The 25,208-nt window shown below is 39.9% G+C and overlaps 1 long non-coding RNA gene across 2 annotated transcripts in view; it reads left to right on the plus strand.

Moving 5' to 3' along the window:
- Positions 1–25,208, plus strand: part of LOC139130129 (uncharacterized) — a 141,841-nt gene that overhangs the window by 40,246 nt on the left and 76,387 nt on the right. For both annotated transcript variants that reach the window (XR_011551796.1, XR_011551797.1), the window contains one exon: positions 12,077–12,242. This is a non-coding gene — a long non-coding RNA (uncharacterized lncRNA). The remainder of the gene's footprint in view (positions 1–12,076; positions 12,243–25,208) is intronic.

Here is a 25,208-nt window from a genome sequence, read left to right on the forward strand (position 1 = left end):
ATTGAGTCAATTATAATATTTGACTAAGCATTAAATAAATTAGTTGACAACTCACAAAATGAGTCGAACTCAAGTAGCTGCAACCCTATATTCAAAAATGACATTTCAGTTTTCTCACCTTGGCTCCATACCACACACGATGAAAGTTTTCTGTATCAGTGACCTGCCCGTCATTTTATGTTCAATATAACTATGAATTATCAGCTTCAACCTTCAAATGACCCGATCCATGACGTCACAGGGTCATTAAAAGGCTTATTTTCAATTCAGGGGTGTACAGTGTTACATCTTTAACTGTGCTTGTGATATTTATTTTGTGACTACATTTTTTACTAGCGTTTAGCTTTTTCATAGAAGTTTTCGTCTGTTCATGGCGAAGCAGACGGACTCTTACGCTACGGTATCGCCAATATTTTCGCTTCCCTCAAAATATGTTTTACCAAAAGTATTCTCCTTAAAGTTCAAAAGCCATGAAATTTAACAAGTTCTGGCAAGAGCAATCAATTATGTGAGCCAAGTTGTGCGATTTTTTTCCTGTAAATTACGTCTCATTGAACTTGACGTATTGTAACGAAGTCTATGGTGTGAATGATTCGGAGAGGGGGAGAGGGCTAGTCCCTCCGATTACATATGATCTGCCCTTATGTGGGGGAGAGAGGGCTTGCCCCTCCGATTACGTATGATCTCCCCCAATGTAACCTGCAGAGTGGTTCATTTTAGACACTATTGGCAAGATGTAAATGTTGCGTCATCATACGTCACTATGTGTTGGTTATTATGCAAAGTCTATTCCTGTCTGCCACAAACTTCAATGTCACAGTACCCTAATACGTACTGCAAGGGCATCATGGCTTACACGTCCAATAATATTAAGCTTAAATGAAGAAGTGTTTAATCTTTTGACGGTACACAAAAGGTTTCGTTGTTTGTATTGCATAGAGGCACAGTTAAGCTGATTTTGTCGACTGAAACATTATACATTTTACGTCTAACGCGATAATGATAGCACTGAAAAGACATAAATATCTGTACAGTTATTTATTTGTATTTATAAATTAGTCCTTCCTGTCTGTCTGTCTGTCTGTCTCTGTCTGTCTGTCTGTCTGTCTGCCTGCCTGCCTGCCTGCATGTATGTATGTATGTATGTATGTATGTATGTATGTATGTATGTATGTATGTATGTATGTATGTATGTATGTATGTATGTATGTATGTATGTATGTATGTACGTATGTATGTATGTATGTATGTATGTATGTATGTATGTATGTATGTATGTATGTATGTATGTATGTATGTATGTGTGTATGTGTGTATGTGTGTATGTATGTATGTCTGTATGTCTGTCTGTCTGTCCACAAATTGTGGTGAAATTTTCATATTTGGCTTTGGCGGGCAATTTTCCCCGTTTTTGGTCAAAAAATCATTTTATCTGAAATCGCTTGTCCGATTGCTTTTAAACTTGGTATGCAAGTGCCCAGGGGAAAACTTAGTTAGGTATAGTCATTCTGGTCTGCCACATCGAAACAAATGCGCGCCCAGTGTCATTGATGGTATTTTATAGAAGTATACAACCGGATACCCACACTTTGTTATATATATATATATATATATATATATATATATATATATATATATATATATATATATATATATATATATATATATATATATATATATAATCCTATGGTATTTTTTCTCTTTTTGAGATGTGTTTCGCGGAGCCGTACAACTTCGAGCCGAAGGCAAGAAGTTGTTCGGCTCCGCGAAAAACACTAATACGATGACGTCAAACAGAGAAAAATTCCATGGGATTATATATCTATCACATGAACAGTCTTCTTATTTTCCTTTTGACGTAGATGGATCAAAATTATTGTAACAAACTGCATGAATTTCGTCTCGATTTGTGTTTTATTTACGCGGATTACTTTCATTAAATGAGTAAAGCGGCAAGTCACCCAGAAGATACTTTCATTCACAAATCCCATGAAGTTGAAATTTTGATACATCGAATTGTATCTCCACCAATCAGACATACGGATTTGGTAACGTGAACGTGTCAAACATTGTCTCGCGCTGTATCGATGCCAAGGCAAGTCGGCCATCAGCGGACATAGCTTTCAGCGCGCTACGCGCTAGCGATGGATAGCCATAGTTTTCAGCGTTATTGAGAATATTAAGAAATAGCTTAATAACGTAAATGTAACGACACGATCGAAACAGTAATGCTCATTCTTAGAAGTGCCATGACTTTTGAAAATATCTCACAAGCTTACGACCTTGGCGAACTCGAACACGAAAGATTCCGTTCGATGACACACATAGTACTATATTATAGAAATAACGGGCGACGCGCTGACCATTAACGTTTATTTGTGGCCAAGGGCGAGAGGAAAGCCAAAAATAGCCGAGCCCGTTAATTTGGCTTTCCTCGAGCCCGCGCCCACAAATAAACGTTAATGGTCAGAGCGGAGTCTGTTATTTCCATTATATTATCAGCGAACCAGAGAAAACCGTCAAAATTTGCGAAAATTTCCGGAGCGAACGACAACTGGGCCCCAGAAACTGAGCAATACGCAACGCACTGTCACGCGCGCTGTAAAAATTGGCAAATCCGGAGATGTTTTCAGAAAAGAGTATCTCAACTTGACCTACAAGTGCTCCATTTTATTTTGTGATTGATTATGATTTACGTTTGAGCTGCAAAGTTACGATATACTTTGAGTTGTTAATCTTATTATTCATATTCACAGGCATGTAAACAAACCATTACTGTGTATTATATATGTCGCATTTTAATTGGGCTAGCTGAACCATGTGACTGACCACAAATACACAGTAATGGTCTGTTTACATGCCCGTGAATATGAATAATAAGATGAACAACTCAAAGAATCGTAACTTTACAGCCCAAACGTAAATCATAATCAATCACAAAATAAAATGGAGCACTTGTGGGCCAAGTTGAGATACTTTTTTCTGAATATATCTCCGGATTTGCCAATATTCTACAGCGCGCGCGTGACAGTGCGTCGCGTATTGCTCAGTTCTGGGGCCCAGTTGTCGTTCGCTCCAATAATTTTCGCAAATTTTGACGGTTTTCTCCGGTTCGTTGATAATATAATGGAAATAACAGACTCCGCTCTGACCATTAACGTTTATTTGTGGGCGCGGGCTCGAGGAAAGCCAAATTAACGGGCTCGGCAAGCCTCGCCCGTTAATTTTTGGCTTTCCTCTCGCCCTTGCCCATAAATAAACGTTAATGGTCAGCGCGTCGCCCGTTATTTCTATATTTGTGGTCAGTCACGTGGTTCAGCTCGACCAATCAAAATGCGACCGGCAGGGCATGGTAATATAATGTATGTCTGTGGCCACAACGCTCTCAGTGCTGTGTCAACTCGTCAATCCCGATCTCGGACGTCAATGTTTTCGTCTAAAACGGACTTTAATATTTGCAGTGACACATATCTCGCCCGTAGATACATCCTAATATTGTTACTTGACGGAAACTCTGTTCTGTTATGAGTGTTGTCTGAGTCAGTTTTAGAAATACATCGGATTCAACAGTGCTGCACTGCAGAGTGAAGACTACAGCTCGACTTATATCTTCGCTACAGTCTTACGCTGCAGGTATGATTCCGAGGGAGAATTTACGGAACATTTTGTGTGATTAAGGTAGAACGCACCTCGGGGACAGACATTCGGACTCTCAAACTTTTACAATTCTCTTCTGATATACCACATGTGGGGTTCATTTTAAAGCTCTTGGTGAAAGAAAACTTTTCACTAGCTTAGTTTTTCGAAATTCGAAAATTTTTATTTTTCTTCATCGAGTTAACACAGGGATGGCGGCCATTTTGAATTTCTAATATCGGTAAATCTTGGGTAGTTTGTTTCTCTAGTACCAAAATTTGCACGGTGACCCCTATCTTGATTTTGAAAGAGAATGATTGAAAGATCCCTTGAGGAAAGTTAGAGCAAAAGTTTAAGTCTTTCACTTTCGAGGTGCATACTACCTTAAGGACATTTATCGTTGTTAGTCGAATGACTTTATGCTTCTGCCTCCTATGTCGTTTTCCCGAAGATTATTCAGTGCTATTTCTTCAGTTGAACTAACGTTGAGGTGTAGATTTCGGGTTTATCGCCAATCGGGGTCGCCAGGTACGACGTCCACATCGAGCCTTACGACTCGACTTGAGGCCCAAAGTTACTGAGCCATTAAAATAAAACGATCGACGGTATCCCCATTCGATTCTCGGGAATAGCTATAGTTTTAGCGACTCAAAATTTCGTTGGCAATGCCTTCTATGTTTCCATGTATGGATTTTTCCAGACACCTTTTTGTAAAAATGTCATGAGAGCACGGCATCGATCACGAGAAGTCGGTCTGCGTATATGAACGGTACCATCGCAGGAAAAAAGTTCCGGTTGATGACGTACAACAGAGGTAATATGGATTTCTTACCTGTGCTGGTGTATGTCACACAGGTGTTGATACGGGCCAGTTCATGTGATATATATATATATATATATATATATATATATATATATATATATATATATATATATATATATATATATATATATATATATATATAAAAGTATTCAGATGTCCTCGTGAGAAATTACACTGCTCAATACTAAAGTAGAGCGTTACAACTAATAACACAATAACTTCAAGTACAAAGTAATGATATCGGTTACTAAATTTCATGCATCCTGCAGTCTTCAGAAAGAAGTGAAATGACTCTTAGCTCTACCTCTCATTTTTATGTTGATATGTCATTCATTTGAAAAACATATTAATGAGAGTGTAGAGCTAAGGATCTTTTCACTTCTGTCTGAAGATTGGGGGATACTTGAAACTTAAGTGACAGATATCATTAATTTGTACTTGTCGTAATTTGTTTATATATATATATATATATATATATATATATATATATATATATATATATATATATATATATATATATATATATATACACTAAGAACTACGTTGATTAAATATGTCTCTCATATAATCACACGCACTTATATATATGTATGTAGATACTATTATCAGACATCCAAATAGATCGATAGATGCAACTATATTATATATATATATATATGTATATATATATATATATATATATATATATATATATATATATATGTACATACATACATACAAATTAAGAAATACATCACACATAAGTAAGAAATATCCAAGTGTGAAGTAAAGTAATAAGTGTCAGAAGTGACTGTAGCTGTATATGTAACTTTGACACTTTTCAACGATTCAGTGAATGGTTGGCTTAAGTAATATTTAATATTTTTTCAAAAAATAAACAAAAATTTATACACTGATATGGAACGCATTATTTAGCATGCTAATAGAAATTTCTGGTATTTCATTAGAGAAAATAGTGCACGTATGGGAGAAATTTCGGTTTTGCCATGTTTTTTATGCGTGGCCAGGAAGGTAGAGAAGTAGAAATACATGAATGAATAATTTTAATGTCTGCATACCAATGGCAGGGTACTTAATCAACAGTTAAGTAAAAAAAAATAATTTGAGTGAAAGGAGACCGTGTGCTTGCAATATCGCTGACATTTGCCTTTGTGGTAGTAATACAAGGCAATCAAATGAAAATACTGAGAATGCTATTGCAACGTGCGGCGTGAATTGTCTGCGCATGCTCCATATTGACAGGTTGAAAGTGTTGGCCGGCTTCACTTCATAGCGACAAAACCTCGCATTTGCATGTCAGGTCAAAGTCCTCGACGACAATGGGGTGTCTGTGTGTCGTATTGTTCGCGGATTCACCTCAAAGCGTGTCCTCGTTGATATCTCGAGCAGGTCACGCTGTCTATTCTCGTCTTCATTCTCGTCAATCTGCCACATCTCGCGGGACTTGTTGATGGAATTATTCTATGTAGTCCCGAGTGTTTCCAACTGGCGGCATCAGAAAATTTTTCTGACAAATAGTGAAATATCACCGTTTCAGTTATAAATCAGCTTCAAAATGAGTAATACTGGCCTTTATGAAACGAAAATTTTCAATTTGGGATTATATCTTTTTGTTTATTAAAAGTATAAATGTTGGGGAACTACAGTGAAAATAAACATGATAAATCAAAATAACCAGACGACAATTTTTTAGTAACTAACATCAAATATAAATATAAATATAAACACGTAAGTATACTATACTTTGGAATCCCTACAGAATCGGTCTGATATTATATTTGAAACAAAATGCACGCCTTCAGTGAAGTGTACATCAGGTATCACGCCAAGAGGGAGGCCAGACTCTCAGTATCGGTGATTTTGTCATTAAAAATGAAAAATGTCAAATGCAGTGAGCAACCCAATTACTTTCACCGTGTTTGCGTTATTTACCTTCGGCGAAGGAGCGCCGTCATCCATGACTTGTGAACAGACGATATTGTTTGGCGCGCAAGCTCCGCTACCAGCGCTGCGTTCACATCGCGCCGCCGCAGACGATCAAAGGGACGTCACAGCAGGTATGCGTAGAATGTGTACATCAAATCGTAAACATGTCATGCGTGTTGACTGCGAAATGGCAGCGCGGACGCTGCAGTCAGTCATCTACCGTCCGTAATTGTAATAACAATAACGGAAGTGGTTGTCAGTCTCTCAGCTGAGTAGTGTCAGTGTAACGGATGGGATGTCGTGCTCACGCTGCGATGGTGACAGAGATTGATAGGCGACCTTGCAGACCAGAATTTGCGCGATGTTCGAGAGAGAGAGAGAGAGAGAGAGAGAGAGAGAGAGAGAGAGAGAGAGAGAGAGAGAGAGAGAGAGAGAGAGAGAGAGAGAGACAGACAGACAGACAGACAGACAGACAGAGAGACAGACAGACAGACAGACAGACAGACAGAGACAGAGACAGACAGACAGAGAGAGACAGAGAGAGGGGGATAGAGAGAGACAAACAGACAGAGACAGACAGATAGACGGATGTAAGTCAGTTTTTAAAATAAGCTATAATGTTAAGCTAAGTCAGTCCCTCAAAACAAGTAAGAATTTGCAAGATATCGAGCGAATAGAAACACCCTTAATTAAGAATTTTAATCTAGCGCGATGAATTGTTTTCTAGTTTTCCAAAGGTAATGCGAATGTCCATATCTTGTTTGCACCGAGCTGGATTCAACAGTCGCTGAATATTAATAAGCAAACTTAATAAGCAAGTTGAGAATAAAAGCTAACTTTTAAAAGTAAATAAGCAGTCCTACATTTTCTTAATGTAGCTCTAATCTGTTTCAGGTACTTGTTTAGCATAGTTTTTGAATTTTTTTTCTAAAATGAAAACGAATGTCGAGGACAACAGAGCGAGGATGAATAACCAGGAGGGTTAGAAATCATTGATCACTTTTTCGGTGCTTCGCGGAGCCTCGTCAACGTCGGCCCAACATCGCGTTGCTCCTGCAACACCCGTGACTACGCCCTCTATCAAACGCCAGTGACGGTTGAAGATTTTTTCAAACTTCGCTGGCTGCCCGGAATAGGGAAACATTTTCAAACTTCGGACAGCCCCTCAAACTTCGATACATTTGTGGTTCCCGGGTCGATGTAAGTTTTGGGGCGATGGTAGGATATCATAGAATGAGTGTTGGGATCAGCTGATGGCAGACTGTGTGAGGTAGGTGCATGAAAAGTTAACTGTTAAAACGGCCAAACTTTTGAAATGGACCGTCCGTGATTGAGATTGTTTGGGTGTTTAAATTGCTTAATGTGACGAATAATACATAGCTTAGTAATTATCAGGTACGAGTAAATCGATTTCGACGAAGTGCCGTACTATAGTGAGATAAAAACGAACAGTATGGAGTGACCACATTTTCATTCTTGGTTGGTCCAAGAACGAACGGCATATCCAGATTGATGCATTACCGAAATAGCAGCCATGAGTCGACAGAGGAAAGGCCAGTCATTTTTAAAAATTAGATTATCAAATAAGTATTTATTCTAGACTTTCAGTTAAAATTGAATGATCTAACCGGTCTGATATCGTTGAAGTCGTTCTAGATCTGTTATGTTTTGTGAGATTCGCCGCAATCTCAGCTGGTTATTGACATCACATGACTTGGTGGTTTTTTACCATTTTCTGTGTACAACTATTCCCATGGTTCTCTTAGACTATCGTCTCCTCGGTATGCATTTAACCTTGATATTCAGCAATGACAGAAATAAGGCGGAAAGCATTGTTGATTCCTTCCTGCGTTCGCGAACGAAAATCTTCAAGTGACACGACATTTTTTTTTGAAGTTTAAACAACAGATAGAAACCACTGCAATGCCGCCAATTCCTGTACCGTCTGCTCTGCTCCCTTCTGTTCTGAGCTTTTTTTGGGTGAATGGTCGGCCGAGTCAGTTTTTCAGAGATTCCCAGCTTGTTGCAAGGCTATTAATTCGCAATTTTCCCGCTCAAAATGAACGTGTATCTGACTTCATCGGGCCTAGAATATGTTGCCGCGTCCTGTAAATATTATAACGTCGTCATTTTTTGACTGTCTCCATAGCCGGTGTCCGGTAGGCTAGAATAGGTTTGGACTAATTTAGAAAAAGGTCGGCTCAGGGAACGCAAGACTCTGCTGACAATTGTATTTTGCGACCCAGGCAGGTCAATACTCCTTCCAATGTCCTTGTCACTCCGCGTGACGCCAAAAAATGAATCGACTTTACTGGCAGTTTTCCAGCCAATGACATCATAAGGACAAAGTGTGACATCGTGAAAACAGCGTACGCACCGAACGATTCACGCCGTGTCTCAGATCTTGAAACCACCGACTCTGTGCAACGACCAAAGCCTGCTCTCTCCGTGCAGCAAACTCCAGTCCTGCGAGGCACTTGCGCAATTTATCGTGCTCTTCGCTTGTTTCTGATAGCAGTGCGTTCTATACACAGTAAAAATTTAATTTAAGGTAACACTGACATACTGATACGTTTGTTAAAATAGCATGTGTTACCGATGCTGTCGAATTACTGTCATGGTACATGCTTCAAGTCTATTGCTCTCCAAAGTTTAAGTCACTGGATCATGGATAATACATTTGCCCGTAGTCGCCTAGCATTCTAGAGAAACTTTCCAAAAACTTCTTCTGGAAATATCCGCGATTTGGAGGCCGTTTGATATCTTACCTTTGCGAGATAAACGACCAGAATGGTAACAAATTAGTACCGACAAAAATACGTCACTATTTCGGAAAGTTCAGGCGAGGAAAACATGAAAGGGCAGAGACGAGGAAAATATGAAAAAATGTGAACGTAAAATGGCGGGAAAGTTTTGGCAACATGGACGACACTCATCAGCGACACTGAACTTATTTATCGTCTAAAGTCACCAACTAGCTTAAACGGGAACATAAAATCACCTGTTACATTTTTAAGAGACAAACAAATCATAATGTAGAAAAAGGGGGATTAGGCTAAGCAGGCCCATCATAAACTAATTACGAGATTAACAGATCTTGCTATTCGTGATAAGTAGGACCTCTTTTCATTGTCGGTCATCAATATCATGTGGGTTAGATACCGATAACGATATATATATATATATATATATACATACATATATATATATATATATATATATATATATATATATATATACGATATATATACGATATATACGATATATATACGATATATATATACATATATATACATATATATACATATATATATATATATATATAATATATATATATATATATATATATATATATATATATTCGTTTTCGAAAGTTTTGTAGGCTGTTTTCAGTGATAGCCATCGAATAGCTCTATGTAAAAGTAAAGGGACTATGTGCATGTCGCGTATGGTATAGAAGAATTGCATGATACTATAGGGACAAAATGACAATGCCCCTCTAGTTTATGTCAATGCAAGGATGCAAGGGAAGCGCATGGATATATTTTTGAGATTCGAAGGAAAGGGATTTCCTTGTGTGAAGACTCGTCCCCGACGATGGATGAACAGGGCGTGCAATATCTTCCATCAGACGTGTAACAAACCCAAAACGCGGTGTACCCAATAAACTTTCCCAAGTAATGATTTTAGCGATGGGAGAGCTTTCGAACGGCGATCGGTTTAAAATTTAATCAAAATAGCAAGATCAGAGCATTAGAGCAAGTTAGAGCATTTTGTTGATTTCAGCTAATACGTCTACTATTAGCCAAAGTTTCTCTGTTTACGTATTTGCCGCTGGTTGTTTTTTACAGACAGGCAATATTCCATAACACCAAGCTCTCCCTACGTCGCCATCGAATATAATGTAATTTGTTGTTTTGTTATGCATGTTGGTCAATCTTATGTCTTTCATTTACGCCGTAAATTTTAGCTGATCTCCAATCCATCTTAAGTAAAAATTCTGACCATGTTATGACGTCTGCAGATTATTTGACATCTAAAAGACATTCGCAGAGTCGGATTAACTCTATAATTAAAAAGATTTATTGAAGGGGTAAAAATATCTTAAAATATTTGGACATTCCGTACAGGGGTTCTCATCACCTGTTTAAGATTACTTAAGATTATCTTAAGCTAAATTTTTCAATAAAAACGCTTTTTGAAGACTGCGGCCTCTTCATTACCGTGTGTTGTCACCATCGCTAACGTCTTCACTGAGCTGATGCGACCTGTCGGTTGTGGACAGGTCCTCTACCAAATATGGCCGCTTTTGCATCGGAATCGTGGCATCGAACCGCCGGTAGTACCCCAGAACGATAGCGTCTGCATGCCCTTGACACTGACTCCGTTCGGGAGAAAAACTAACCGGGATTGTCGTTCGAAAAGATTTATGCACTCGTAAGCTTGCATGGTGCTGTGATATGCAGAACATCTCAGTTCTCTGCCCCGGATGAGCAGACGATCACTGCAGTAGCCGCTACATCCAACGACTTCTCTGTGTATCACAACTTCTACCAATCGGAGTGCGTCTAACTACATGTACCCCGACTTGATAAATGAATCAAAACGACCACAAGAGTAATTTCCATAAATGCAATTCATTTCGACAAGAGTGATCGTTTGACAATTTTCTGAAATGTTACTGTATAGCGGTCGGTGCGCTAAATCTAAACATAAACTACACGGACTTACCAAGAGACCTTCCGCGCGAAATTTCTCCCACCATCGCGTGTTTCTGTCACTCTGTCTCTGTATAAATAACAAAACCACATAAAAAATGTGTGTTTTTGCCATAAATATGTTCAAATATTGTATGAACGTGTTTGCCGTCATCATTCAACGCCAATATGAGAACCATAAGAACAACTTTCGTCAGATATGACATCATATACTCACAAACCCCTGTAATTTCCTACAGTCTCCCAAACGCTTGTCGGTCAATAATACCTCGGAGCTAGTCTTCCGTCCATGAAGGCAATAATTATTCTTCAAAATTAATTATTTTCTCATAAAAAATACACGACGAATTCAAACCATTCATGAAATCTTTGGGTTGAAGAAACACGAGAGAGTGAAGTCTGCCGTTCTAGTAGCAACGTTTTAAGACGTAAAACCGCCATGGCTTTGCACTATCACAAATTAGTGGCCAAATGATTAAATTTGTTTGCTGTTTAAACTGAAATTAAGTTCTCTATTTCAGATTATTGTAACATTTTGCCCTTGATACTGCAGCCTTACTCACCGTATAAATCTAAAAGCTCTGATTATTCTTGTGTAAACGTTACCTTTCATGCAAACGCGACTTATTTTCATTCATTATATTCCACTTAATTGATCCTCATCTAAGGTTCGTCAGGTAGACAGAACCATGCACTGAATGTTTATGCATGGCTTATCGTCTGTTCGGTGTCGTCTGCACTCTAGACACATAGCCACGAGGATGGTCGTCACCGCGATCGCGTCTGCATCGATTTCGAAGCGCATTGTTACACAGGTGTCTGCAGACTGATATTTGGCGCCATGTCCGGTCTGTCGAATTCGGCAAGAACGCGCAAGCTTTCTATTTTTTTTTACTTTACTTTCGGTCGCTGTGTGAAATTTCTGGATATATAATAACTGGATATTATTCGCATTTCTTTCCTATTTTTACAGTAAGCTGACAACTTCCGGTGTTTGTGTGAGTTTCCGATAATGGCGCCGGACGGTGCGTTACCCAGGTGAATTACAACTCCTCGGCTGACGATCGGGCGTGGGTTTGTTGGCGTTCTCCATGGTGTCGTGCCGTTGCCTGGGCTGAGCTGACCAGAGCCGCGTGGGGGTAAGATACTTTCATTTGTGCAGAAAACGATTGTACAATGCAGCCGTCGCAAATTTAGCGTTTGCATTGAATGTCCTGGATCGTCCGATCACTTCCTTTGCGAAATTTTTGGTCATTTTTACCGCATTTACAGCTTGCAGCAGACAGCGAAAGGTCCCCGAAATTTCGAGATAATTGCGCGGGATCAATAGCTTTTTGAACTCCTGTTCGGGTGGATAATTAACTTGAAATTAGCCACTTACGCGCGAACGTGCCCACGGTGCTTAAATACACCAGTGTTTTCAGCGCAGAGCGTAGGACATCGTGTGAAATCAGCGAATGTCGGTGCTGAAAACAGTACACCCAGGCTAAATATCCGTGCATGTACGTCGCTGCTCAAGTCGCCGACTATTTGCCACACACTCGATCTAGTAAACACAGTGTACCGCCATCACATATACCCTCTGTGCTCCAATGCTGTCAAATAATACAATTGTTTTGAAAACTACTATTTTGTAGTCCATGTTTTTATATAGCATAGATGAGTACACGTCGTTCTAGCGGCAACTGCTTCTTGTCTATTCCTTAAAGTTTTTCATACAGTTGAAGACGGGCGGATGGGTTGTGAATTATCTGAAAACTTTTACTATAGTCTTAACGGGAAGAGATGGGATAGGTGTTACACTTTAAACATTGCTGTGGTATATTGACTTGCTTGCATCAACCATATTCTCGTGTGCTACTCCCTATAGCATATCAGGACACGTGTGTAAACACATATTTCATGATATGCGATGGCACTGTTGGACAGAGGCTCGTTTCTTAAATTGGACAGATATCTGCTTGATGTTTGCTTAAGGTAGAACGCACCTCGGGGACAGACATTCAGACTCTCAAACTTTTACAATTCTCTTCTGATATACCACGTGTGGGGGTTCATTTTAAAGCTCTTGGTGAAAAAAAAACTTTTCACCGGCTTAGTTTTTCGAAATTCGAAAAATTCTCCATAGAGTTAACACAGGGATGGCGGCCATTTTGATTTGCTAATATCGGTAAATCTTGGGTAATTTGTTTCTCTAGTACCAAAATTTGCATGGTGACCCCCTATTTTATTCTTGATTTTGAAAGAGAGTGATTGAAAGATTCCTTAGGGAAAGTTAGAGCAAAAGTTTAAGTCTTTCACTTTCGATCTGCCTGACTGATATCTGATCGATACCTCGATCAGAAACTTTCGATATGCCGAACATATACCGATTTCTTAATCAATACAATATGTCAGTGTGTAAAGCTATCTGTCAGATGCATTTTCCGATTATTTGTCGTAACTGTAAAATATGTTTTTTTGTCCTACTTCCGATATCATGTCCAAATATCTTATACTGATCTTGTTAGCACAGCCTTGTTTGTGCTCCATTTTCGATGTTATTATCAAAAACTGAATTTTAGTGTGGACTGGAATTCATTTTTCCGACAGTAATTTTTGCGCAATTCACACAATACTTTGGTCTGGCATGCCTAATGCTTTGTAATTCGTCATACTTTGGTCGGAAGATTTACAAGATACACTTGTTTTTGTTAGACAAAATAATATGAAAGGATATCAAAGGATCCAGCTATTTGTCCGTTGAAGACAAGAATCATGTTGTACATAGGAAAAGCAGTAATGAGACAGGGCGGAATTAACTATCTCGGACTAATCGACGTGCCACTCGGATCGTAATAAGTTTTAGATTCTGCTTTATAAGTCATGGAAAGTTCTATACGGTCTTGTCAGTTTACTGCTTGGAGGGACCCCTGACCAGATCAACCGAAACAAAGTCGGCGAGAGCTGGCGTTACAAATGTTCAGTACCCTAGAAGCATTACCGCACTGACTTGATCGACAGTTTGCCTAATTGCGCTCATTTTGAAACCAAAATAGAAAATTAACTTTTCTTCGTCTCACTTTTTTGGGTGAAAAATTGAAAGTGTAACATTTTGCAAACGAATCGACAAAGACCATGGCGGCCATTTTGAATAGCAAATACACAGCAGTGTACGATGTGATGGGATCCGAACTACTTCTCCAGTCTGAAAATCAGTCTGGCGACTCCAGACGTTTTTTTTTCCTTTCATAATGGAAGAGACTAGTTTATAAAGTAACCTTCAGTAAAGTACGAACAAACGTTTATAAGTTACATTCAGTTTATAAGCGTTCTGTCTGGGTAAGGTCTCTTTTGTACATAGTACATTGTATAGGGCAATGTTACAAAGACCAATGCTCTTTTCTGTATAATGAATTCGAAGCGGGTTACAGATTGCCTCTTTTATTGCTTATCCACACTTTAATTTATTACTGGAAATGTTAAGACTCTGGCATTCATAAACACCAACTTTGACACACATCTAAAGTTTTCACTGAATTTACAATAGCTGTCAAATGTATCTCTATGCGGGCCAGACACCGTCTTAAATCGTTGGCAAATTTATTTTGTATCCCAGATTAGGGAAACCAGGTAATTGATAACTTTTAACAATTCATTGGTTCAGTGAACTGAATTGCCAGTAGTTCTACAACTATATCAAACAAACAAACGTAGATATAAATAGATAAATAAATAAAGAGGAGAGTAAATTACGTATTTATATAAATTATATATACATTATAAATATATATAAATAGACATGCAAATAACTAGATAAGTAAACGCCAACATGTCTCTCTTACGTGAAATTGAGAGTTATCACAATGAATGCCTGCAGCAAGCTGGGGCAGAGAAAGAGAGAGAGAGAGAGAGAGAGAGAGAGAGAGGAGAGAGAGAGAGAGAGAGAGAGAGAGAGAGAGAGAGAGAGAGAGAAGAGAGAGAGAGAGGGGGGGAGGGGATAGAGATTGAGAGAGAGAGGGAGAGACGGAGGGATATATATATATATATATATATATATATATATATATATATATATATATAATATATATATATATATATATATATATATATATTGTTCCAACCACACTGATTTTCAATCGTACGGTAGCCTCATTTCCACAACGATCGATCTGGTACCAGCTGACGAATGTACCCTATACCCGTGTTCGACATCGGGGACCTGCGTAGCATTTGTCTTGTGTAGGACAGTCCGATCGAGACGTCAAAATGTTGTATTCTCTGTTCGTATCAAGAGGCAGGTCGTCTGTCGCCAGAATTGAATTTCTGATACTGGATACGGAAGACGTTCTGGTTTATCTAAGAAGACGACCTGAAGGTGCTTTCATTATGATGCTAGCCCTATTTGAGACAAAACTTATTAATGTATTGTATCGTATACTGTCATTTTTAAGGGTCGATACATGCGCGACGAATCCCACGCATGTGCAAAGGGTATCTCCAAGCACTGTGGTCAGATTACGAAAAGGCGCCAAACGACACACAATATTATCAGAAATTGCAATTTTTATCGATAGCAGGGTGCATCAGTCTGTCAATAGACTAAAACGGGAGCAATACGATGACCTTTGACCTGAGCCCTGCCATTTGGTACGTCAGAACGTACTTCCCATTATGTGTTTGTATTAATTATTTCTAAATTGTTAAGATCTGTCTTCTCTCAATATTGTTTGTATGACCGGCAGCAGATACCTGAGATATCAGTTGGTAAGATGACGCCCTCTGTAGGACATCAAACCATGTCAGTTCCAGTGTCTCAGTCGGCCATTGACCTTAAAACGATGTTGAAAGTCACCGAGACATCTTTTGAAATTTATCGAGGCAATCGCGCAATATTAAAATAATGTTGGTCACACAACGACGCGTCCAGGCGTACATAAACCGTCCGTACGATTGGAAAGTCTTTATAGGCGGTATACCGCCATCCCTCACCCTACCTAGTATCAAGGAGAGCAGACACCGTTAGGGCTGTGATTGTTTGTGTATTATCTGGAGAGGGCAGTGTCGCAAGTAATTTTTCTGGCAAATGTTGAAATTTCAAGAGGCGATGCCTTGTGAGGGATGGTTCACAGCGTGGCCTGTCATGTGTTTTCCCATCCTTCCTGGTTGGTGCGGTGTTTTCGTAATGGGTTTCGTGTTAGCCATGACAACCCATCACACGGTCACATTACCTGGCCAAGTCAATTTGGGAGACGGATCATAGTAGTCGTAATGTTGGGAAGGTGGCGCTACATATTTCTACACGAGATCTTCAGCGTAGGGCGAAAATAAATAGCCGACATTTACACGACGTTCGCATTTTTATCCAATGTTTCGAAAACGCTCAGGTTGCTGCCTGAAAATGCCCACTTTCGTTTCTGAAGCCGCATAGCAAATTTAAAAGAAAGTTTCGTCTTTCACCGTGATCCAGCTTATCTTTGCAAAGTCGAAGGAATCGTGATTTGTGCTATTTGTCAATTAAATACAATTTAAAAAGCGTCGCGTTCATAACTTTGGTGTATAGAACGTTTGAGTGATTATCGCCGTAAAACGGTGATTCGTGTTTACGACATCTATCATTGACTTGCCATTCCAAGGCAGCTAAAGCATTGCCTTTGATTAAATACCTGATTTTTACATAACAGAAATAGCAACTTCACCAGAAATTTCATTTTGGGCTCACAAAGCAAGATTTAGGCCAAAAAAAAAACGTTTCCCGTAAGCCCTACCTACCCTATTTAAAACCCTTCGACTCGAAAATTGTTTTCTCATTTTTAAAAATCGTAGATAATTTTGCTGAATTTTGCTGTTTTCTTTATGGGTCAACCTGAAATAATAATATAAAATTAAACAGATCCCGACCGGCTACCTTATTCCTTGAGTGTTTGTTAACCGAAAACACATTACGCCTTAGCATGAAAACCATTCGATTCGGGGACACTTCGGCTTCCAAATACAACATCTTTTCAAGTTCGATGACGTGGTGTGATATGTTGCAAGGAAGGGCGTATGAAATATCGTGCTGTATGTATTCCATTGTCTGGTGATTTTTTTTTCGGTTATCCGAAACGAGAAACCCAACAATTTTGCCCACTATCTCGGGCGTGTCTGTCAGTAAGGTTATATACTTCAAATGTCTCCAGTAATCAAACATTCCCTCAAGTCTGGCTTATTTTTGGTCTTAGTCATTGTCAAATATGTAGAATTATCACCATATGTGCTCTCTGATCTCTTCCGACTGACTACCCGACGATATGTCCGATCTTCGGTCACCCTAGAGCTGCGCATGCCCGCATTTAGACATTCGAACGTTTAAAAAAATCATACATGATCCGATCGGGCTATTAGCCAATGGCGTTGCATCTGATGACTTGAAATCGCCTGTACCGTGTTCCGCGACCTATTTTTTTTTTTCTCGAAACAGGCGAAAAATAAAATGCAGCATACGTTTAGAAGGGGTGATGTCTATTTATAATTGAAACAGGTAATTGAAGCCCTCTGTGGTACGGCTATGCCATTGGCGATTTTAAATATAGGTCAACAAATATAACTTACTTCGCATCGACTGTGTGTATGGCTCTATTTCGATTTCTGCAGTTTGATATTGCGAATTGTGAATACCGGTTGAACAGGATGATTTTGGACAGGAAAAAAATTATTTTCGCTAATTTACTGCCTTGCATATCTTCGCATCCATTAACCCATGAGGAAAGTCTCGTCTTGACGAGCTACTCCGAACCCAACAAATGGCCGATGCACGACACATATGCTGATTCGATGTTCTGGGTTCGACACATGAAAACAAAACTCTGTGCATGTTCGGCTATCTTGCAACGAAAAAAGCCTTCATAAATATCTGACAGAATTAGACTTGCGTTAATCAAATGTTACAGTACATTGGAGACACTATCTGACATAGGAAGTTGTCATTTGCACTCGGGGGCATCTAGCCAAACTTTTTCTCGCCACACTGTAGGTATGCTTACCGTAACGTCCACAGCGTTGTAAAAGACTTGTCTTACACACTTATGTCCGTAAGGTGTGGATGTAGAGTTATAATTTAAGACGACGGAGGTATTTTGGTTGCAATAGACCAAACCCGGAATTCGAATCGACCACGGTACAAACAAAGCCATGTGCGCAAACGCGCACAGACGTACGTGTATTTCCATACGCGTTCAGTACACATGTGGGTTTGTTTGTACCGGCATCACGTGATTATTTGGGCGTACTGAGTATGTAGAGCGGCGTACGCATCGCGTCCTTTTATTCCGGAGTAGAACCATTGCAGCTGGCGAACTTGTCCAAGTCGCCATTTTGGTATCAGCAGTCTCCTGGTAGCTCGTTTGGTCAAAGGTTGATGTTCATCATTATTATATTTCAAGTTCTACGTCATCTTAGAGACCACGTCTCAGCGTTCGGCTGAATTTTACTTTTCAATAGTTCAATTTTGGATCATTATCTCAAAAATGCTGACCATTTTTTGTACAATATTCTCAGGGCGATGGAGTCGTGCTGTGCAATGGTATAGATTTTCCCAGTTGCAGAGAGAGAGAGAGAGAGAGAGAGAAGAGAGAGAGAGAGAGGGAGAGATGAAGGGCAGAAGATGAGAAGATACCCTTCTGTGTTTCTAAATTTGATCATCGTTTGCGCTGCACTTTGCTCCAGTGTCGTTAAAGCTGTTTAACTGAGTACAGGAATAACCAATTGTCACGTGTCTGTGTGTCGTACCATGTCGACCGATCGTAAGTCATATTAATTGCTTAAATGTCGACGACTTACGAGAACACGTGTGACTTTTTTTGTCTTTCTGAGTCACCACAATAATTACGCAGCGACCTTATCAAGGGCAACGCTGACCTCAAAAGGGATCGTCTGCCAGGGAATCAAACAAGGCGCAAACGTGAGTTGGTCACGCGCGGTAAGTTCGGCAGCCAGTGAGAAGCGTCGTTCGCAATTTCTCTCGTCTATGTTGACAGACAGCAGTAACCGTTGGCGGCTGACCTCTGCGGTTTCGGGGTCAGACGGAACACCACTATTTATGAGACTCAGACAATTCTCCAATGAATCACCGGGGAATCACTGCGCATGTGTGAGTACAAAGTACATGCTCTCTGGATTCGATCCGCTGTGGTCCGGACCGTGGGATGAAAACGTTGATAAGCTTTAATATAAGGTTCATTCACAGCTATATTGCAATTGAAAGTCATAGGGACTCGGCGAAAAAAAATCAGAGGACCCAAGTAGGGAATGTAAGTCTCACTGTCGTTCTTTCTGATCTGTAAGTTTTAATGTAATATTTATAGACGTATATTGTACGGAAAGTACGCATGAAATTGTTCTGTAGGTGACAAAATCTTTCACTTATTTACATGTAAAATAATATCACAGCGGCAGTCCGATTGTCGCATCAAAGTGTTTGATGCACAGATGACTAAAGCAAGCAAATCTGATTCTATCAAAGTGGAACCTTGTAGGACGAAGTTTGTGAAATTGTCAGATTAGATTGTCGTAGACGAGATTTCTGTTCCAGATTGTTTTTTGGCGCTTTTTTGCAGGAAATTGTACAGTGATTCTTTCGTTTTCGGTGCACCACCATCCTCTTCTGTCTTCTGACGTAGAGGGCTTCGCAGATTGAAGGTGTTTGGTGCTTAGTGGATGTCATGGTATTCGCCCTTCGCTTTTATTGATTTGGTTTTTTTTAAAATTGAGTCTGCGTATCGAAGTTGCGAATGGAAGTCAACAAATCACAGGCAGTCAACGCATAACATTAGCAGCTGTGAACTGTAGCTCTTTTCTCTGTGTTTGGTTAATATTAATATATTCTGTATTTTATGTAAATATATAAAAATATTTAAAAGGCGTTTGACAATACAATTGTACTATTTGACCCGTACATATATTTTTATGCATATTGTATAATGATAATGTATTGCATCGTTCTATCTATATGTCATTGCTGTCTGAACCACAGAACCTACAAAGATATGTCTGACCAGGCCTTTGTGGCTTCTACTTTGCAAGACAAGGGTTTTTATTCGGGTAGGAACCCTCCCTCAAAACAGGGAGGATATACTGCTTCGACGTAACCAAGCTGTGCAGGTCGGACGATGCTATGGTGTTTTAATACCCATAGACCTACGGTCGTCTACGGTTTATATACGGTACACCGAAGTAATTTCAAACTTTAAATATTGAGGGCGCCTTTTTAAAGCTGGGTGGATGCGGCACCAGATGGTAGTGGTCTGTGTCCACAGTCTCTCCGCCACATGGTGACGGGAGTCTATTGATTGTGTGGCATGTACATGCCTTTAACACGCTCGATAACTTCGATCCTGCAACGAAGAGGGTCCCATGGTCGGTACGACAGTCACCAACACTTTGGTCCAACTACGGTATCCTGTCATAGTGGACTCCGAGAGAGCGTTTGATGAGCCTCTGTTCTTGTACTAGGGTGAGCGCTCAATTACCTACCAATGATCTTTCAGTAACAAGGTCACCTTATTATCACTTAACTATTGCTGTTATATATAATATTACTATTGCCTTAAACTGTTGCCATTGACTGTTAAATTGTCATAAAAACACATGTCACTTTTCATATAATACAAGCCATAGAACTTCTGAATGAAAACATTGCATATCATTCTGTCGCGGTATTCTGCACTCACAGTAGGCCTAAATATATTGCACCAAAAATATTTATATTTTACTTCAAGAACAGGAAGACATGTTGCATTTTTTTTCGATAAAAGTAACATGGTCTGCCGTATTGTTTGCATTGTACACGATGAAGCCAGCAAGTTGTTTATCGAATGGCAACTCTCTAGTAGCTGCGTCAGCCGAAAAAACGAATTGACGGTCACGTTGTATATTCCACTTGGCAGGTTTATTTCATTTCAAGGCAGTGCTCTATGTGAGGTATGTTATTTTTATCAGACTGGAGGGAGAATATTACAGTTTCAATGTCGGAGAGCTTTGGTTCACCAAGTATCTGTTAGGGCTTCTTAAAGAGGGTATCTGGGAGTTTCAATGACCAACACGTGATTACTTATGCGAAAAGATGTGATTAATTTCCCCCATTTTGACCTTTTAAACAGTATTGATCATGCTTTTAATCTGTGGCTGTGTTGTCCTTTCGCATCAATTTTGAATTTACCGTGAGCGTATCGTCGATCAAAGTTTTGCCAACGACTTTCACATTTATTCAGATAGTGCCATGGAGAAACTTCTGAAGTTCTTGGTTTTTTTTGTTTGTTTGTTTGGGGTTTTTTTTTTTTTGGGGGGGGGGTTGGTCAAAAGTGCACTGGACAGTTGTAACCAGCTAAAAATACTGAACATAGTCAACTTTCGTTCCATTCCACAAAGACATATCCAGCTATATAAATTGTGAGAATTTCAGAATACAAACTTATGACATTGCATTCTCCATGTTTGTGTTTTATATATGGATAGGAAAAGACATAGATTCCATGTCGATTTTTGAAACTGGGTAGATGATGAAAGGTCACTGAACTTTACGTGACAAAATTGCGAGATGGAAGAGACGCCGCAAGACTCTCTTGGAAACGTTGAAAGTAAGGACTTGAGCTCAGCCTCACTTTCTTCTTCACAGATACATAGTCAGAAAGAAGTGGAAACTCGGACACAGGGGGCGCCCTAACAGGAAAGTGTGCGTTGCAACGACGTACATATACATCTACCCAGCCTGCCTACTTGCTTAAATACCTACCTACCTATCTGCTTACCTACATACTTACTCTCAGTCATGTCTTTCTCCGCCTCTCTCTCTTTCTCTCTGTCTATTTATCTCTGTCTGTCTGTCTGTCTTTGCCTCTCTCTCGGACGAACCAGTAAAACGGACCAGTAAAACTGTCCGCGTTATCAGTAAGTCGCAAATCTGGAGTGCGTTGTCAGGGTTTGGGACAACCTCTCTGGCAAGTGTCCATTTTCTGAACAACACGATAGCAGTCAGACGTTCTTTGTTTGTACTGGCTTTCTGGACAAACATGCGGGTAGTGTGTTCCAAAACCCATTTAACACTATTGAAGAAAATTATTGCATGCCGAGCAGCTACATTGATATAAATTGTGTATGCAGTTCCCAAGTTTATATCTAGCGGTATCTCCCAGTCTCGTCGCTCTGCGCTCCCTCCCCCATCTCAATTCCATCTACCACCACAACTTTACTTGTTTCCTTGCTGATATGGCGATAGTTAATATCTGATCACCACGGCTGTACACCGGAGAATGTTGTGAGTAAATGCAAAGAAAATAGCGGAACATAGCTATAATCACGTTTCAAAGGCTCGTATCAGTGCAAAACCATGGCATTAAATTTTTATTCGGTCTTCCAACGCCCGCTTTGGGAGTATGCTCTGGCTTTCAAAAATGGAAAAACCACCACCGTCTCAATTATTTTTTACGTGCCTGGTCTTTTTTTAGGGCTTCCATTTCTCGCCAGTGCCTGTTTTATTCATGCAAACTAGGGTTCCGTTTCCCGTCAAAGCTTGGTGACTGGATCATTTTAGTTATGCAGGAACAAATTTTCCGTTCGCGAATATCTCCACTTGTCTGGAACATGCAAAGGATTTTGACAACGTTGTAATAGTACATGAAAAGGGGAAGCGATGTCATTTACACCGATGCACAATACATTGTCCACGCTCCCATTGCTGCAAAAGTTTATTAACCTTTTTAAATTTAATCGCCGTCTGTTCCGAAAATTAAATCCACGTTGTGCAATCACACACCTACGCAGCAAAAGAGGAAAAGTGAGAAACTCAGTTAAGAAATATTGCATATTACCTTGGTTTTTTGGAAAACAGTTAGGAATAATAAGGAATATGTCGACGATCGAGCGGGAAAAAAGGGCGCGCTTGGCGTTAGAGTCAGTCAGCCTCGTTCTGTAGCACGCATCAATTTCCTTGTCACGTTCTGTCTGTCTCTCTGCAAACATTTACCGGTTCATGCCGGCGTTATAATAAGCGGCCATGTGTAAATTGGCAGGATCGAAATTGGAGCAAGCTTCCTATCTACGTTTCTCAAACCAATCGCCGCGACCAGCCGCGGCTGGAATCCTCCTCCAGTGCCTGACCATTGGGTGTGGACGAGCGTCCTCTCACGGTGGGCTGGGATTAGACGGATGCAAGCCATGGCCGGTCTGTGTGGTTCTACATGCAGAGATCGATGCGATGGCCGCTGTACCGTCGGCGTGGCAGTCGATTTTTGTTGTTCGACGCCAGACAGGCTGAGTGTAACGAGAGAGATTAACTCCGGCGGATAAAAAAATACTCACCAACGTAAGTGTTCAAAATTCACCTTTCCAATTTAACCTCTGGGTTCAAATAATATGAGATAGTTTCCAAACAATAGTACTATCTGTGAACTAGTGTCAAGTTCAGTTCGGGAGAATGGTCCGAATAGGATCATTTGCCAAATATTAAAATTTCTGTCGTCACTTTTTACTAGGCAATGAAAAAAATAGGTCAACGTTGCTAATAATTGATCAGTTGTCGAAATTCCCCGTTTTTATTATATTTTTTTTTCAAAAATGAGGGTATACTAAAAGTCGTAATGCTATCGCCAGATACTTTACTGGAGGGACATGCATGGTTAGGATTTACGTTATATATAGTACAGACAAGGATGTACCTCCGTAAAATGGCCAATCTACGCTTAATACCCAGTCAACATAAAATGGCGCTTGCATCTGAAAAGACGAAATTCAAGCCCGTTGTTCTGTTTTCACTGAAATAAAAATGCACGCAATAGGCCGTGGAACTGTTTGATTATTTAGTTGATTTTGATTAGAGTTATTTCGCCTAAAAAGTTGGCCAGACAATGCAATGCTCAGCGGTTTATATTTTTGGCGTGTTTTAAAGAGTTCCTTTGTCTTGTCCTCGATGACAGCGTGACACAAAAAGAGTCTGACGAATGCGTCTGGCTACTTCCAGAATTGACTTTTGTTTTCAATACGTGCCCAAATTATTATGGTCGTTGGATCAGGAGACGAACTGTTCATTTTTTTTCATGTCATACTTCCTTTTAATATCGCGTGTCTCTGCGAGCTGTCGACTAAAATCCTTGCGGACGTTCATTCTGACTTGGCGCGACCTCTTTCACAAGTATTGAGGGTATCCTTTCTACAAGTAGTCGGGGTATTCCTCAAACTGAAGACCATCAAACAATTTCCATTGCCTTCAGAACCCCTGACGGTTCAAGCTCAAAACATTGGAGTTTAGGGAAACACAGACAACAAGCCACTCAGAAATCATACATTGTCACCAGGCGATTTCATTATACAACGCTATGTAGGCACACTAAAACATTGAAATTTCCAATGGCTGATTAATTTTTCTGTATCTGTCGAGAAGCGTTGAACCTCGCCGCTACTAACATTCTTATACGCCAAGTTTTTGAAGTTTAATATTTGAAATACACATGTTGTCGATTGCAAATCATTTTAATATAATTTTCAGTGTGGTTTTTCGTTGAAACCCCTAACCCTAAAGAGTTCTATCGACTCATGCTCCATTTCTGTAACATATAAGTACATGTACGCTTCGGACTTGTCATATTGTACGCATGGAGTTACCCGCGGTATTTAGAATTTCCATCCCCCGGTCTAAAGTATCAAGGTTATTTTCGAAAGTGTTTGAATTTTGTTGGAAAGGGAAGTCGAAGGCGAGTTACAAGACAGTAAGAATACGATGTTAAGATCACATTTATTCGGTATTATACTTCAGGTTTCGCGTGCTAGTTTGGATTTTCGATGTGCCACGTTCACATACAAGAAGAGTCAAAATATCGGAAAAAATAGGCGAACGGGAATCTTGAAGTGGGGACTGTAATACGACAGCGGGTACGGATCGGGGCATTTTGGTTCGGACATCCCGTAAGCCGCCAACATCCCGCCGGTACGTGCCTACATGTTTTCGTCTCTGTCACCAATGTTTAAAAATTAGATTTCTTCTGATCCCAGTAAAGAAACTACAAACAGTACGGCACATAAGAGGGGTTAATCCACACATTAAGTACCTGACCGCAACACCTGCAGCCGTTGCTGTCCTTTACTGTCCAGTCTAC

Source organism: Ptychodera flava, chromosome 3 (assembly GCF_041260155.1).
Source record: "Ptychodera flava strain L36383 chromosome 3, AS_Pfla_20210202, whole genome shotgun sequence".
NCBI lineage: Eukaryota > Metazoa > Hemichordata > Enteropneusta > Ptychoderidae > Ptychodera > Ptychodera flava.